The 17,436-nt window shown below is 47.7% G+C and overlaps 1 protein-coding gene and 1 pseudogene across 2 annotated transcripts in view; both read left to right on the top strand.

Moving 5' to 3' along the window:
- Window positions 1-17,436, top strand: part of CA10 (carbonic anhydrase 10) — a 498,781-nt gene that overhangs the window by 293,918 nt on the left and 187,427 nt on the right. The window lies entirely within an intron of this gene.
- On the top strand, window positions 1,884-2,600 carry LOC136394458 (kunitz-type protease inhibitor 2 pseudogene; annotated as a pseudogene).

Genomic DNA, 17,436 nt, shown 5'->3' with positions numbered 1-17,436 from the left:
ATTCTGTTCCTTGACTGATACAGCATGAGTTTATTCTCCCCAAGGTCTGCCTCTGCTGCTGCTTTGGTTTCGGTGCGAGCTGTTTTGTTTAAGGTGTCTGGAGGAACGGCCACACATTTCTGAACTGTGGTTCTGATGTTTTGCCTCCATGCTCAAAGCCTCCTGCCTGCTCCCACGTGCAGTCAGTTCGGGCTGACAATGCCTCAATGATGTCTCTCCCGTTTGTACTTTCCTCGGTACTTGTATCATCCACGAGAACTCGGGCACAACACGTTCAGAACTAAAGTCACCCTTCCTGCCTTCAGCTTTAGAATCACTCTCCAAAGTCAAAAGCATGGGAAAGAGCTCTGATTTGTTCCTCCATTTATCTATCATTCACTAGCTTTTTATTAACCTTTATTATTATAGCATACAAGGAACTATTTTATTTATATTTATGTAAATACAGGGTGGGGCAAAAGTCAGTCTATAATTGTTCATATGGAAAATAATGAAAGAATAAATAATACTACTAGACTTTTGTGTTTTGCGTACTCACAACTGTAAACTTAATTTTGCCCCACCCTGTATAAATATATAAATATATAAACATAGAGCTGTAGAGATAGAGAGATAGGATTTGGTTCAGAGTTCAGGCTGGGACAGAAATGGCCAAATAATGTGATCAGAAAAGTTGCATTATGCCTCTTGGCCTATATCAGGTGTCTAATGAATGTGAACTCGCCCAGGCTGCCCAGAAAGGCAGCAAGCATGTCAGCTCTCGAGTGAAGCGGTGGGTCCTGAGGGCAGGAAATGGTCGACAGTTGGCGGGTTCTCTCTTGAGCACTGCGCTAATCAGTTAAGTACCAGCCTCAGCAGGGAGGTGTGCCTGCTGTCATTCGCCCCAATTACAGGTGACAATCCTGAGGCTGGTAAGGCTTTATCCAAGGTCACACAGTTAAGTAATGGACCCAGCATTCAGTTCTGCCGAATGCCGGAGCAGGAGTTCATCCCCTCTATCCCACGTTTTAATCGGCACCAGGAGTCCAGAGCTTACTTTCTAGGGTTCATGGAGGAAAGAAGTGACCCGGTAGAGGCGAGTTGCCTCCCACACTGTCTGACACTTCATGATGCTTCATCTAAGTGTTAGGGACCCGTGGCTCATTGACTGTTTGTGTGTTGCTAGTTCCCAGAAGGGGTTTTCAGGTGGATTCCTCTACCAGAGCTGTATTTGCAGGTATTTTTTGAAGTTTTCCAATTTTCAGTTTCTGTCTTCCTTTCTAAATAGACCCTTGGTTTACTTTAAATACTGGATAATAAGTCACCTCTTCCTACCAAGCTTCTAAGCTCCTCCAGGACCCCTGTCATTCCTTTTTATACCTACTCATCTGCTAATGCCTGGATCAGAGTGAGAATTTAACCATAGTTAGCGTATAATTCAGTGATTTTTTTTTTTTTTTCATCAGTTACATGCGTACTTAGCTCGGCTATAAGGTAAAGCTGTTTAACCATAGCGTTCTGTGCAGGGTAGGAAAGCACTGGACAGATTTAAAGCCCGGGCTTGTTACTTCTCTTACGCAACAATGAATGCCGCACTTGCGTTCTGTGCGCCCCGCCCCTCCCTGGCCAGCCACCTCGGTAGCTCCTTCCAGGCGGTCGCCACTAGCTCCAGCTCCCACCAAGCGTTTATTTGGATGCGTGGCGGGGGTTCTGAATAGTGGGGTGTCGCTGAGCGTTCCCGGGAACCAAGAGGCGAGTGAGGAGGGTCCTCCCTTGGGGGCGTAGGAAGCGGAGTGTCCTCACACCCAACATCCAGGAGGGGCTTTCCAGAAACTTCGGCGAGAGCATCCGCACCTGAACTCAAACCCCCATTGGCCAGAGGCCGGGAGCCTCACCTGGCCAACATGGCAGAGCCGATCCTGGCACGGCCGGGTGGCCCACAGCGGTGCCCAGCGCTCCTCGCTCTGCTGGCGTCGCTGCTCTTCCTTGGAACGTCCGGCAGAGGACATGACGTCCACAAATTCTGCCAAGCCCGGATGGTTGTGGGGAGATGCCGGGCTCTCATCCCCAGGTGGTGGTACAATGTCACAGGCCGATCCTGCCAGCAGTTTATATATGGAGGCTGTGAGGGGAACAACAATAACTACCAGACCAAGGAGGAGTGTCTTGATAAATGTGCTGACGTCACAGAGAACACCCCTTATAAGCTGGATGCCCCCAAGAGCGGAGCAGATGCCTCGGTCTCCAGTGGCCTCCTAAGGCTGGTTTTAGGTGGCCCCATTCGCGACATTTTCAGCTACAGAAAACATTGCACTGCCAAGGTGGTCCCCGGGCCTTGCAGCGCGTCCTTCCCACGCTGGTACTTCGACGCCGAGAGGAACTCCTGTGATAACTTTACCTATGGAGGCTGCCAGGGCAATGAGAACAACTACCTGTCCAAGGAGGCGTGCCTGAGCCGCTGCTCCGGCGTGTGGTGGTCGCCCGTGGGGTCCCGCAACATTGAAGTCATGGAGTGGCTATTCGTGGCGGGTCTCACCCTCTCTCTGGAGGTCTCCATGGTCTACCTGATCTCCAAGGCCGCGCGCATGAGCCAGAAAGGCGGCCTGGACCCCTGGTGCTAGGGCAGCAGTAAGAACCCCCCAGCGATGAAGAGGACCTGGAGAGGGGGAGGGGAGACGACTGCGGAATGCCCATGTGTTTTTGAAAATACAGTAGAGTGATTGACTTGTGTCGTTGTGATCTTTTGGCCTTTTGGTCTGCTTGTTGTTTCAGAAGTGAAGAGGGCTGCTTTTTGGTCCCCTCCCCCTTCACCCCCTCCCTGTCCTAACCCCCAGGCAGGTTCGCTCTGGACACCTTCTCAGAGAAGGGCTGTGGTCCAAGTTCAGATGACCTGGCCCCAGACCAGAGTCAATTCCTCCTCCATTTCATTACTCCAGGGATGGTTTTCTTTATGCTGAAACTTGTTGCCTCCTTTCCTGCCCAACAGTGATGTTTTTATTGTTCCCTTCATTTGATTTGTGGGAAGTATTTTTAAGGAAGCAGAAACAAAAACTTGGGTTTTTTAATTAGTATTCTGAAAGGAAGAAAATAAAATGTACAGCATTAGTAAAAAAAAAAAGGGGGGGGGGGAGGCGGGTCTTCCCTTTTTAAAAGGAAAAAATGTTTGAGTAATTGACCAAGGACTGTGAATTCCTGAGTTCATGCATGGTTGTCTTCCTACAACAGTTTTTGAATGCCTGTTTTGTGCCCAGGCACTGTGTTGGGCATCAAGGTTACAAATGTTAATAAAATAAGATCTGTGCCATTAAGAAGCACACAATTTAATTGGGGGAAAGAAAAGACACGAAAACAAGAGAGCCATTATTCAGAGAGGTCTGTACAGGGCACAGTGGTGGTGGACAGGAAGGAGCGATCGATCTCTAATGGGGAAAGCGCTAGAGCAGAATTGTGTATTTTCCCACCATCTTCTGTCTGAGAAGTACAGGGTGTGTAGGTAAAAATATTTTCTATGTAAAGAGAGGGGGCACTTGCTCTGTGATGGAATGTCTCATTGAATTTCTATGGAAGTCTTGATAATGCATCAAGTCATTCGAGAGAGTAATGGTCGATCTTCAAAGAAAATAAAAAACAAGTAATAAATGCGTCTAGCTCCTCGCAGCAATTAAGCAGTCCCATCCCCTGTAGCTGAGTTTGTACACAAGCCACTTCGTGGCATTTCTTAGGATTTCTGAAGCTACAGCACTACTAACAGCCATATTTCCATGGGGGTTTGGAAGCAAGTGGGAGTCGATTTTGAAGGTACTGGTTCTATCGAGATCATTACTGCAATAGAATAAAACAGCTAAGACATCAAGAATGTTTACCCAAAAGACTTAGACTGGATTCAAGACTCTGGCAAGACAATTTAGTGAGAAATGACCCCAATACAGAACCCAGAGCCAGTATCCCTATTCTAGCCTGCCGTTAGCTTAGAAAACCTAAGAGGTACATCAGCTATCATTCTGGAGCTTAGATTTTTTTTTAATCTGTTAATATATTTGTAAAATGAGTGAATTATTGGATAGGTGCAAGATGAAGATGGTAGCACCTGCACCACCGACTTCCTGAGAGTTTTAAACAAGGTAATTAATTATACATTGAAAAGATAAAATGCTTCAAGACACTCGCGTTCCGATTTTTAAATCAATGGGGATAAACATCCCTTTAAGAGTTTCCAAGTCTGAGAGTATACAGATTCTGTTATCATCCAAATTTGTCCTTGAGTAGAAGAGAAGAAATAATAACTTGAAGAGCAGGTGTTATATTGCACTTCTGTTAGATAATTAGCTGGCTAGGACCTCCAAAAATCTAGCCTCCCATGGACTAGGCTTAAAAAAGATACTGGGAGATATAAATGATAGAAAGTCTTCAATAATGCTGAAATAATGATCATCTTAATCCTTCACATGAATCTATTTCACATACTTAAAATATCTGTATTTTCACATTTGATTATGTACACATGGAAGGCACTATTGGTTAAAGTAATGGTGTTGACTAATGCTGTCGGGGCGGTATTACGTCGTGGACAAAACACACACATTGGAACAAAAGAGGCCTGACTTGTATCACCTGTGTGATGTTAGACTATTTAGTTTAAAAATCCAAGTCACAATTTCTAGTCAACAGTGAAATAGAGCTAGCCCTTCACACTCAACGTTATAGGCTGTCATAAGAAATAGTACAAAGTTACATGTGTATAGCCTGTGCCGAAGGGCAGACCCTCAGAAATGCTCCTGTTCCTGTCCTCGTGCCCAGTGTACTTCGGAGAGAAGCATCCCTCAGCGCCATGAGAATGCTAAAAGAGGGTTCTCGTATTTTCTGGAAACTCATCTTGCAAAGGAAAGTTCTACCGGGGTCTTCTAACCCAATTCTGCTGTCCACGCTCTTCCTTGAAGAATTTGCCTGAAGGCTTGGACCTCATGCAGCACTAACCTGAATCCTTTCACTGACTTTCTCCCTAAATTTGTGTGTGTGTGTGTGTGAGTGTGTGTGTGTGTGCGCGCGCGAGCGCGCGCACGTGTGATCTGACCTCAAGCCAATGTGTATGTTGCACTTCCTATGACATCACAAATGTTCACACCATGTTTCACTTCCCAGCTCTTCTCCCCAGCCTCCCATTCCCCTTCCCTACTTCATCGCCTCTCTACCCTTTGTCGGTGTTTTACTTACTGTGTAAAACCCTCTGATGAAAGGAACTAAAGATATCCAATGAGAATTGAAACGTAAGGCAGGCTCCTCCTTCTCTTTCACAGTCCAGTATGTTCACCTCTGGGGAGGACTTCCTGCACCTGTATGTACTCTCCCAGTCCATCCTCACCCCAGGCATCGCACGTCTCTGGGCCACCACAGTTGTATACCATTTGGCACACGTAATATACTATTGTTTTTTACAAGTCTGTTTTTCCTCATAGCCTGGGAGATCCTCAAGCATGGTGCCCCCCCACAGACTGCAAAGACGTTTTGCTGCCAGCGAACGCATGAACTGAACCGATGTCTTTTTCTCCGCTCCACGTGTTTCACTACCTAGCGGGAATGGGTGCTGGCGGGGTACTATGAGGAGCATCCTGCAGCTAGTGGGGAGGAGACCTGGGTCAGTGACACCTGTGCCATGTGCCCTGTCCTTGCACTGCCCCATCTCTGCCCTTCAACCCCCTGCCCATCTCTGTCTCCCTCCTGTGACCTCTGACTGCCAAGAAGAAACCCAACTTCTTTACGGCGTCAACTCTGGGTGCTGGGTCCTGGTACCGTTATTAAAGAGTTTTTACGTAGAGCATCTCACTGGATTTCCAAAGGGGTAATAGGATCTTGGGAGGGAAGAAAGAGAGATATTTTTCCTTTATGATATGTTTATGTCGGCCAGCAAGAATGGCAGGAGAAGGAGAGTGTGCCTGCAGACTAGCGAAAGGATGCCTTGCTTTTTGGCAAAGCCTGGAGTGGTTCTATTTGTGTTTGCTTCCCGCATTCCCTTCTAAGTCGATGAGTGAACAGTCTGTGTTGAAAACCTGCATGAGAGGTGTGTTGATGGTGGCTGGGGATTGAAGCCTCTTACATCTTATTTCACTGTTTTCCTTTCTACTTCTCTCATTCCTCTTCCGCCTTAGGTTTGATCGCCATCTTCATCAGCATCATGGCTTTGTGCTCTTCCTTCCAACCCTCTTCTACCCGGCTAATCCTTACTCACCCTTCTAGCTCAACGGTCCCCTCCTACCTTCCTCACAACCCTTCTCTGTGCTCCGGTAGCATTCTGGTTATTATGCCCATATGGCACTTAAAGCTAGCACTGCCCATTTCAGTTGGTTAAGTGGCTGATTCCCCACCTAACTCAAGGGCAGGTGTTATACGTTAGATATATTTTTTATATAAAACACATACAGTGAGTACTGCCTGCAGGCAGTAAAACTCAATAACTATTAAGAGTTAGTGTTGTTGGTAACCCCCTCCCGCTCTGACATTCCCCGGCATCTCGGAGATACCAAGTGAATGCTTATTTTATTGAATTGCAAGATAACAACAAAAACACCTTTCTTCGAAACCTAATTACATCTTGCCTTCTGCTAGTTTGACTTCAGTGCCACTGCTGGGCTCAGAAGAGGAGAGCCCAAGCACAGATTGGGAGGAGCAGCCACAGCTGGCTAGGACATTTAAGTACAGGCACATTGTCAGCGGACCACGGTGCCACTTCTGAGGGGCCCCGAGGTAAATCTTGACTCACAAAATAGATGGATCAAGGGGAAGTGGCCTCTTTCTCAATCATATAGTTTAAGGTACAGCCTCAACTCACTTCCAGCCTTACCACCTTCTCTTCAAAGTACCTGTTACTCTGGATGATTGACAGTTTCTCTGGATTGATAGTCTCTTAGATTGACAGTCTAAGTAGGAGGGGCTTAGACTGCCCACAGGTTGGAACTGACATCATCCCAGGAATAAGCACCCCTCCAAAGAGCTAGTGTCCAGCTGCATGCTGTTTATCTACAACTCTCGTGAGCAACTGAGGCACAAGACCAAACCACTTTTGCCAGGCTTTTGAGAACTCCTTCACATTTTACCTGTAAGAGTGTGGAGTAGCAGGGGATGGGCCCCACTCCCAGAGCACAACCTCCCACTGTGCCCAGCCAATGTGGTCCCTGGACACGGCTCTGTGGCAGAGGAGAGAATGGGGCACTTGTCTCGCTAGTAAATTCTGCTTGTAAATCTCCCCAATAAAGTCTGCTTTTGCATGACACTGAGAATCAAGGTGTCATTACCTTCCATCCCCATCAATGTCTACCTTTAATTTACTCAAGAACCATATGAGATAAGTTTCATCGACCCCTTTTAGCAGTTGAGGAATTTGGGGATCATCTAGTTTAAGTAACTGGCTCAAGGACTCGCATTATGTGGAGAAGCAAGGATTCGAGGCCAAGCTTGTCTGACATCAAAGACTTCGTGCTTGGCTGCCTGCCTCCTATGCAGCTGACCCTCCCCATGAAGATGGGAGACGATGTGTTGCTGGACGGAAGGGTCCTGCTCACAGCTCCTTACTAACCCAGATACATAGCTTCTGCAGTGGCCCAACTTTCTGCTGATCATTTGGACAGCAATCAATTTCCATTTCTTCTAAATAATTGTTGTTATTCAGATGAGGCTTTTCAGGGGCAAGAACACAGCATCCAGGGAACAGGGAAGCCCCATGAAGAGTCTATTCTCTTCCTGTTCCTCCATGAAATCCTGGGAAGCGCGACTTGCAATCCCACTGTATGAAGCTGAAGTCTGGGATGATCTCTAAATCATTCTCATGCATCATACACTGTGTTTCGAAGGGAAAAGAATATTCATTAAAAAGATTTGTTCAATCTTAAACCCGCCTCTGAGCATCCAGGATCAATGTAGGGGCTGATTAAGCTGTGCTCTATAGATTTCTGCAGTCAAGTTCATCAAGGCACCCATTTCTCTTCCTCTAATGATGCTGAACCCCAAGCTCTTCTCTGAAGTACTTTAATTTTCACTTGGTCACTGCGAGAAGACAGTGACTTAATGAACTGCAAACAGGAAAAGAAAGTTTCATCCATCATCTTCGTCTCCTCTTCTGCGGTCCTGCCATGGCCGTTCTTTCATCGTGACGGTGCCTCCAGTGGCTGCGCTGTCCTCGGCAGTGGAAATTAAATTACACGCCGCATTTTCAGCTATGGAGCACACCAATAAAAGCATGAAGTCATTAGGATAAATAACAAAGATAAATTAATGTTAACATGGCACAATATTCTTTTACCTGGTATTACAGTAACTTTTCCCCAGCTGATTCTTGTTAGATCTTTTATTATTATTTGGTTCTTGTTAGATATTTTAGGAAACAGTTGTCTTCTATTATATATTTCAGGACCACTGTCTACCAGGGCAGATTTTACAAAGTCAACTTTGCAAAAGAGACGACTACACAGCACCCTTTTTTTTTTTCACTCCCTGGCAGACAGTCCTGCCTTTGAAAATGATAAGATAATGAGTCTGAGATTTCGACGTAGCTCTATGTCTTGAAGGTAGCATTGAAAATTAAAGTGATGTATTAATTAAAGATTAATCAAAAGTGCTAGACCTCTGGTAAATCCAGTGCTTTCTGCTTCATTCAGAGTGGCCCAGTTGGAAAGAGTATTTCAACTTAACTGGAATTTTAATCAGCAGGCTGGAAGTTGGGAGAACAAAAGAGAGAGGGAGAAAAAGAAATAATCCTGCAGGTAAATGACTAAAAACGCATCAAAGGCTATTGAAAAAGAAGCTCTTAATCTGTGTCATGGTGGAGAGAGAGAATGCTGATAGGAGGACAGAGTGCATTGGTTCCTGACTTTTAGGGCCGGGATGGCAAACCTTTTCATAAAAAAAATGCCCACTTTTGTAGTGCTGGTCAACCTGGTCCCTCCCACCCACTAGTGGGCGTTCCAGCTTTCATGGTGGGCCAATCACGGCACCATTTGGTTGCTCCGCTACCTGCCCACCACTAGTGGGAGGGAGGGACCAGGTTGACCAGCACTGCAAAAGTGGGCGGTTTTTATAAAAAGGTTTGCCATCACGGCTCTAGGGGGTGTCCTTACTGAGATCCACCAGTGAGAATGGGCAACCTGCTTTCCAGGCGAACAAGCCACTCCTGTTAATGCCCAAGGGGGATGCCTGAAACCCAAAGGACTTCACAGGCATCTCCCTGTAGAGGCACTAGAGGAAGGGCAAAGGAATCAAACCAGATGGCCTAAGTTCAGCAAGTCTCCCCGATGGAAGGGTAGATTTTATCCACCCCAGAAGCTCCCAGGAGGCCGGTGTTGCTCTGCCCTGATCTCTCACAAAATCTTGGCTCTCAGAACTGAAAAGGTCCTCAGAATCATCCAACCTTACTTCCTTGCCTTCACCCAATGCACGAATTATCTGCACAGGAGACCCATGCTGCCTGATTACCACTAGTGACAGGAAACTCACTTCTCACCAACGCCATTCATTTTGCTGTTGCTCAGCTCATACTACATATTTTCCCCTCAATTTTTCAAAATTTCTCTCCAGTAAAATGGTTCTTGTTTTCCATCTCAGAGGCCAAAAAGTGTAAGTGAAATGTAAAGTTGGTGGTCTCATGGTCATTGTCAAGACAATGTAGATTTTACAAATATCACTGGAAATGGAACCAAAATCTGCTAAGAAATACTGCCCCTTTCACAAGCCAGTCCTGCTGATATTAGAAACTGCAGGCATAATGTTTCTGAGTTCTCCCCAGATTCATCCTCAATGGATATCTACAATATTTCCTTCAATGTCGCACAGAAAGACATCTTCACCTTTGAAGCTTCAGTCCGGGATTATTTGAAGACTATCCACTAGGCAGTGCTGTGTACTCAGTGCGTGTTCTGAATGGGCTTCACTTTTCTCTGACTTTGTATCGCAGCTGATCATACTGCCGACCCTCCTGGTCAGCTTCAGGGTGCCGAGAGAGAGTGCAGAATGCATATGGAGACCTAAAGGAGTTATTCTGCCCCTGCCAATTACCAAATGTACCCTCAGTGCCATCACCAGCATTTTTTTAAGCCTTAGCTTCTTCAGCGGTAAAAAGAAATTGTGTCAAGATTAAACAGGATGTCGCCTGTAACATTTTCTTACAACTTGTAAACACATTTGGCAAACATCTCACCTTGCAACTGGTATCAAACTCTCTCTGTTCTAAAATCACCAGCTTGTATGTGAGTCATCACGTCACCCACCCTAGAAGGATTGTGCGTCAGCACATTCCACACTAGTATGCCTCTTCCTTCTGAAATAGTCATCGTTTATCAGGTGCCAGGAACGCAGGCAGCACTGCTGTCATCCTCATCTGACAGGTGAAGAAAACGAGGTGAGCAAGTCCCTGCCCTGGTCACACGAGGCATAGGACAGAGCCAGGATTCAAACCCACACCTCTCTGCCACTGGGTCCAATTGAAAGTTGGCCTGGGTGAAATGGAAACCAGAATGTGCTAGAATCTCGTAGAAAGCAGATTCCCATTGCCAGTGTTATCAAGGGCAGAGCAGATGTGACCTGTGATTGGAATAGACATCAGATGCCTACCCAGCAGCCAGCCTCTCTCCCTTCTTTCTTGATAACGGAATTATGATTTTCCATCCGTTGGTCCTAAATCACAGTTACATTTGTCTTTGTTAGATGTTTCCTTTGCAACTAATGGTGGTCTCATAACCATCCAGTCAGTAGAAAATAAGGTGGAGCATAGAGGTACTTCTAGAAAAATATTTCATCTTTGATTTAAAAAAAAAGAAAGGAAGGGGGGGAGGGAGGGAAGGAGGAAGGAAGCTCCTTTTCTGCTCGTTTATTTATTTTTTTTAGTTGGAGCAACAAAGTGTGATGATGTGATGTCAGAAGCCATTGGCAGCCATCTTGGTCATTGACAATGACCTTGAGACAATCAACCTGAAGATTAAAAATAAACACATGAAACTTGGGGGGACAGAGGCTAAATCCTTACTGATACTTTGAGCTACTTCACTAACCCTGGGGTTACCTTCACCCTCGTCATTTGACAGCACTGGTCAAGGCCTTGCATTGCAAATAACAATATCCACTATGGCTGGTTCAGGTAAAAACAGTAATTTTCAAAGGATGTCAGGTGACTCACAGACTCTCCAGGAGGACCAGAGGGCCAAGCTTTGAAACGACAGAGATAAGAACAATGTCCAACTACACCATGGGAACTATTTTAATGAAAACTTTGCGATCATAGCCATTGCCCCTCAACCCCAATGCTGCTCATGCCCAGAAGCTACAAACTCTGAAAAAGTAGAAGCCTCCACCACAGTGATCACCAGACTACTGAGTGCCTCGTACCTGACCACCTCCTCACATTGCCTACTTTTGAATCCAAGTCTTACATGGGGTACAGTCAGTTGGTAGAAACCAAATCTCAGGCCTGTGCTGTGGCTGCAAGGGAGTCTGGGAACATGAGTTTCTTGGTCTACATTTTTGGGAAGGGAGGATGTATAATAGGAGATACAACCAAAATATAAGGAGAGTCTGGGGCAACCACGAGTGACAAATATCCATTAGACTGAGACAATTACATACCGTAGTTTCTCAAGCCAATGTCTATCAAGTATTCTCTTTCTTGGCTTCCTCCCCTCCATCAGGTGTGGAGCAAGCAGAGCGGTTGCACGCTGACCTCCTCACTGAAGCATAGTGTCAGCTTTCTATGCTTAGCATACCTGGGCCCAACCCTGTAAGCTCAGGGCTGTGCAAAAGCCATACGATGAGGCAAAGTCCTGGGGTTTTCAAGAATTTCAGTTTATTGGCATCGGCCGGTCATAACCCTTTCAGAAATAGGGATGCCAGGAGTGACAAAGCATAGGAGCATAGAAGCATAGAATTGTAAGGCTGGACTGGATCTCAGCCTTGAGTCAGGGACTGCTCTGAGACCCCAGCCCACTCCCCCCGCTCCTGGCCACCTCTGTGTCCTCCCTCGACTTCTTTGTGTCTCCATCAACCCTTTCTTGGGTCATGGTCACTCCTGAACTGCATAATGAAAGTTTCAATCACCTTCTGTTCTAGGAACAAACAAAAGCTTGACAATCAATCCAACCTGGACTCCAGTTCTAGCTGAGCAAGGCCTTGCCAAAGCCACTTGCTTCTCTTAAAGCAGAGCATCCTGGCTTGTACAGTTGGAGTGACGATTGCAGTGACTTCACCCGGCCGCTGTAGAATGCTAACCTGCTCATGAAAGCATCTAGCACCATGCCTGGCACATTGTAGGCACCTAAGCAGATGCTAGTTCCCTTCTCCTCCCGTTCCCTTCGTGGTCCTGCCTTCGCTGGTTTGCAACTGCAAGGATCTCCCTTGTGACTCCTTTTCCTAAGTATTAGCATGGAACGTTTAAATGGCGCTCCTTGCTACTGCCTTTATCTGCGTGGAGCTGACTTTGCAAGGTGTCCCAGGAAAACTCCCTCGCACCCCCACTGAATACCACCTCAGCACCGCGCTGCGCCCCACAACCCAGCCCCTGACGGTCAGCTCCACACAGGTGCGGCTGGAGTTTCTTGGGGGCAGGAACTGAGGCTCCAGCCGTCGTGTATATAATGAATGTTTACAGTCACTGAAGCTATAAACTCGGTGAAGAGTTCAAAAGCTTTAAAAATTAAAGAGCCAACTGCAGGGAGGCTGAAGTGGGCCGTTCAGAGGATCCGGAACACATCCGTGGGGGGAAGTCTTTGAATAACACGAATGTCTCCTGCCTACAATCTTCATTGCTATAGAATCCCTTAGACCCTCGCGCAGGGCTCCGTGTGTCAGGAGGATCCGGAAGCCCCTGGAAGGGCTGGAGAGCAGTTCTTGAAAGGGAGCTTGGTAGACCCTGTTATAGGCTCCCGGTAGCCCTCCTGGGTCCTGTAACATCTACCATGGGGGCTGCGGCCGTCTCCGACGGCCCCCCACGGGAACGTGGGGAAGGTTCCGTGGGCGGACTGTGTGTGTAGGCGTGTGCGGGGTGTAGAGAAACCACAGCGAGGGTGCAGCGCTCAGCCCGGGCTGTCCCTGCCCCTGACCTGAAGGGAAAATGCAGGAGAAAGCCCGGTGCAGAGGGCTGCCCCAAGGGAAGCAGTGGCCCCCACTGAGGGACACAGGCAGTCCACGTGGCTCTGAAAGCAGGAGCAGGAAAGGAGGGTAGATGCCCTGGCTCAGGCCTCCTCCTTGCCCTGGTCCCCTGCAGGGCCCCTGGCTGGTGAAACCCAACCGGAAAGCAGGTCAGGGAAGCGGATGATGACCACAGGGTCAGCCTCGTGGAGCAGAGACAGGCGGAGAGGATGGGGGCGGGACCCAGGGGGAAAGCAGAGAGGCCAACACAGGCAGGGGTTTGAGGGGTGTGGGACTGTGGATGGAGCATGAGGAACCCACCAGGGAAAACACACTTTCTTCTCCTCAGAGCCATAGACCTTATGAGGCCTTTTCCTATCTTCCATTTGCTGTCACGACAATCCCATGAGTAATTATCTATATTTTACCCTTGAAGCTGCCTTCCCCACATCCAAGCTTCAAGGGTCTGGTTGAGACCTGAAGGTGGAATTTTCTGGAACTAACTTAGCGCTAATTCCACCATGTGAATGACACGCCTTGCTGACAGTGTCCCGGAATGGTTGTTGCCGCAGAAGGACGTTCTCACCAGTCCTGTGCTGCCATCCTCTGCAGTAGTCCGTGCCCCTGACTTCCTCCACATTCGTATAGCACTTGTGCTGCTTCCTATCCACTGTACGGAAAGGCTGTGGACCATCCACAGACTGCTCAGGCCTCCCGGGAGCTGGGCGGCCACTTCTCCCGGGCAGGTCCCACCCCTCTGTTCCCTCTTCAGCATGTGCTTATTGCTGTGTCTTTCACAGTGTGATGATGGAAACCACACAGTCAATTAAGAGAGCTCACACCTGTTCGATAATGCACTTCTGGGGATGGAGGAATGAATGCTCCGGGGTGTTCCAGGAGGGACAGAGCGCTTGTAGCATGTCAGGGAGGGCAACGTGGAAAGGTGGCTTTTCCTCGGAGCCTCGGGAAAGGCTGAGATTGGGGCCAACAAAACAGGCGAGAGGCCCACGGGCAAGGCACTGCTTCTGGATGGGACGCTTATGGAATTAAGAACAAAAATTAATACATGTGTGCAAATGTAAAATGTATGAAGTCTAATAGACCACTGGTATATGCAAAGCTGGGATTCTGGAGTCAGACTGTCTGGGTTCAAATCCTGTCCCTGATGCTCACTAGCTAATCCTGTGAGCAAGTTACTTAGCTTCTCTGTGCCTCAGTTTCCTCATCTGTAACAGACAGGACAGGTGATATAAATACTTACCTCCTAAAGTTGTTCAGAGGATTTTATATGAGTTATAAATGTAAAGAGCCGGGTGCAGAGTACATTGTAGATTAATCATTGCGATGATATTACAAGGTTGTTCCCAGAAATAAAACAAATTTTTTTAATTAGAAAACAAATTCAAGAAGCATCAAAACCTGATTAAACTTCACCTTTTAAAACATCCTTCAAAACATTCTTGATAGTATATCTTTTATTTAAAGTGAGAGGATGGGAGATAGATAGACTCCCGCATGTGCCCCGACCAGGATCCACCCAGCAACCCCTGACTGGGGCTAATGCTTGAATCAGCCAAGCTATACTCAGCACCTGAGGCTGACACTCAGCCCAAATGAGGCACTGGCTGCAGGAAGGGAAGAGAGGAAGAAGGGAGAGAAAGAGGGGAAGAGAAGCAGATAATCACTTCTCATGTGTGCCCGGACCAAGAATTGCACCCAGGATGTTCACATGCTGGGCCAACGCTCTCTCCACTGAGCCAACCGGCCAAGGCCGATAATTTATCTTTAACATTTTTTACACATTCTTTAATCCTGTTCTTTTTGTCCGTGTGTGGACACACTGTCGGCAAGAACGTGCAGCCAGCCTGTGATCGAGGCCCAGGCAGCACGGCTCTTGGCAAGGTAATGGTTTCCACATTTGATATAACTAGGTTTGATGATAAGACTTGCACGTCTAGACCCGGCTCTCTCATATTCCTGTTTTCCACTGACATTCACAAAATAAGGGAAGGGAAAGGCAACGAAACCGCCCAGTGACTAAAGCATATGGCGGTGCAGAGGGTGGTTCTGACGCACGGCACTGGTGGTTGGTGAGTGAGGCCCGCACCCGCTGCCCAGTGGCCGTGGGTCAGCGAGGTGGGGAAGTCGGAATCTGTGGAGTCAGAACAGCAGAGCAGCGACGCATGTGAGATGTCACACGATGGAATGTGACCAATCTACCATGGCTTACAGAGACCTGAAAAACACACAGAGGTGTAAATGTTTCAAGTGACAAATACCCATATGATCAGGTAGCACGTGACCTAAAGTCCAGAGGGAAGACGTGCCTGAAAAATAAGAGATTGAACACATCCCTGTGACTAGAGCACTGGGTGGGTCAACATTTTTGTTTTGTTTTGTTTTTTGACAGAGACGGAGAGAGTCAGAGAGAGGGACAGATAGGGACAGACAGACAGGAATGGAGAGAGATGAGGAGCATCAATTCTTTGTTGCAGCACTTTAGTTGTTCACTGATTGCTTTCTCATATGTGCCTTGACCAGGGGGCTACAACAGACCGAGTGACCCCTTGTTCAAGCCAGTGACCTTGGGCTCAAGCTGGTGAACCTTGCTCAAACCAGATGAGCCCGCGCTCAAGTTGGCAACCTCAGGGTTTTGAACCTGGGTCCTCTGTGTCCCAGTCCGACGTTCCATCCACTGCGCCACCGCCTGGTCAGGCCGAGTCAACATTTTAAAATAAAGACGGGTTAGTGCTGGGCTGGATCACATTGGAGCCTGAGGCTACAAGAAAAGATCAGTAATACTGATCCCTTCTTCATTTTTAAGTTTGGATTTTTGTTCACCATGGTTTCTCTCAGCATTAAATTTCTTTATTTTTTCAAGTAGTGCATTCAGGTACCATTTATTTTGATTACTGGGGTTTGGGGTTCCCGCCCCGTAAATTTTGCCGACCCGGGTGCCGCACTTGCCTCGCCCTCATCCTGGCCCTGCTGGAGCGTAGGTGCTGTGAGGGAAGGCATTAACGGGGGTGTTTGTGGGGTCCCTGAGCCTGGGGGCAACTCCTGGCTCAGGGTGACCCCCAGCCTCATCCAGACTAGGTTTCCTTGAGTAATTCTCTTTCCCCTGACATGCTTGGTTTCTTCCCAAGCAAAAGGGCAATAAACCATGACTCGTGAATTTGTTTGTTTATTCACCAACAGATATTTATTGAGCAACTATTATATGCTTGAGGTGTAGGAGGGATAGCAGTTTTGAAAACAAAAGTTTCTGCTCTTAGGACATTTTGTTTTGCTTTCAGAGGGTCATGTCCAATAAAAGTAAGTACATAGTATCACGGAGCATAGTGGTGGTGAGTACTTAGAGGAAAGTAAAGCAGGTTGGGGTGCCCGAGAGTGATGGTAGTAGGGAGGGAGAAGAAAGAGATGAGACTGGTTGAAGGAGGGGTTATGGAGGAGAATGAAAGAGACAATTGCCCTGGCCAGATAGCCCGGTTGGTACATCATCCAGAAGCACGGAGGTTGCCAGTTCGATCCCCAGTCAGGGCACATACAGGATGGATCAATGTTTCTGTCTTTCTCTCACTCTCTCCCTTCCTCTCTATCTAAAGTTAATAAATTTTTTTTTAAAGAGAGACAGTTACCTCTAAAGTGTTGCATACTGCTTAACACATCTTACTGCCTTAATCAATGATCGTTGTTTATCTGACTGGAACAGAACAGGCTAAGTTTGGAAAGGCAGGCTGAGCCAGGTCATGGCTGTACTGCCACCTTTGAAGCTGAGACACCAGGATTTGCTACGTGCATAGACCTAGCATTAAAGTTTTAACAGCTGTCTTTATCGTCCGGTTCAGCTCTGGGACCATGGAGGTCTCTGGCCCTGAGGCTCAGAAGGTGCGATTATTGAAAAGAGTTTCACCCTCCTCTCCCTCCATAAGTAGCACACTGGGGCTTCACCCTTTTCTTGACAGAAAGAACAGAAGAGAAAGACCAGACACGCCACAGGAGCAAAAAGGGTGAGCCGACCAGAAACAGCCCCTCAGGCCCTGGGGGACCAAAGTGAACAGGACCCTGTCTGCACAGCGTCCAGTCATGGGCGGAAAACATCAGCCAAGCCGTTGTCGTGGGCTGGGGCTGGAGGATCCCCTCCTGGGCCGGGACTACATTCACCCACGGCTTCCGGTGGGTCGGCTGGGGCTGGAGGATGCCCTCCTGGGCCGGGACTACATTCACCCACGGCTTCCGGTGGGTCGGCTGGGGCTGGAGGATGCCCTCCTGGGCCGGGACTACATTCACCCACGGCTTCCGGTGGGTCGGCTGGGCTGGAGGATCCCCTCCTGGGCGGGGACTACATTCACCCACGGC

This window comes from Saccopteryx leptura, chromosome 2 (assembly GCF_036850995.1).
Source record: "Saccopteryx leptura isolate mSacLep1 chromosome 2, mSacLep1_pri_phased_curated, whole genome shotgun sequence".
NCBI lineage: Eukaryota > Metazoa > Chordata > Mammalia > Chiroptera > Emballonuridae > Saccopteryx > Saccopteryx leptura.
The sequence above is the reverse complement of the archived record's forward strand: the minus strand, read 5'-3'. Positions and strand labels throughout refer to the sequence as shown.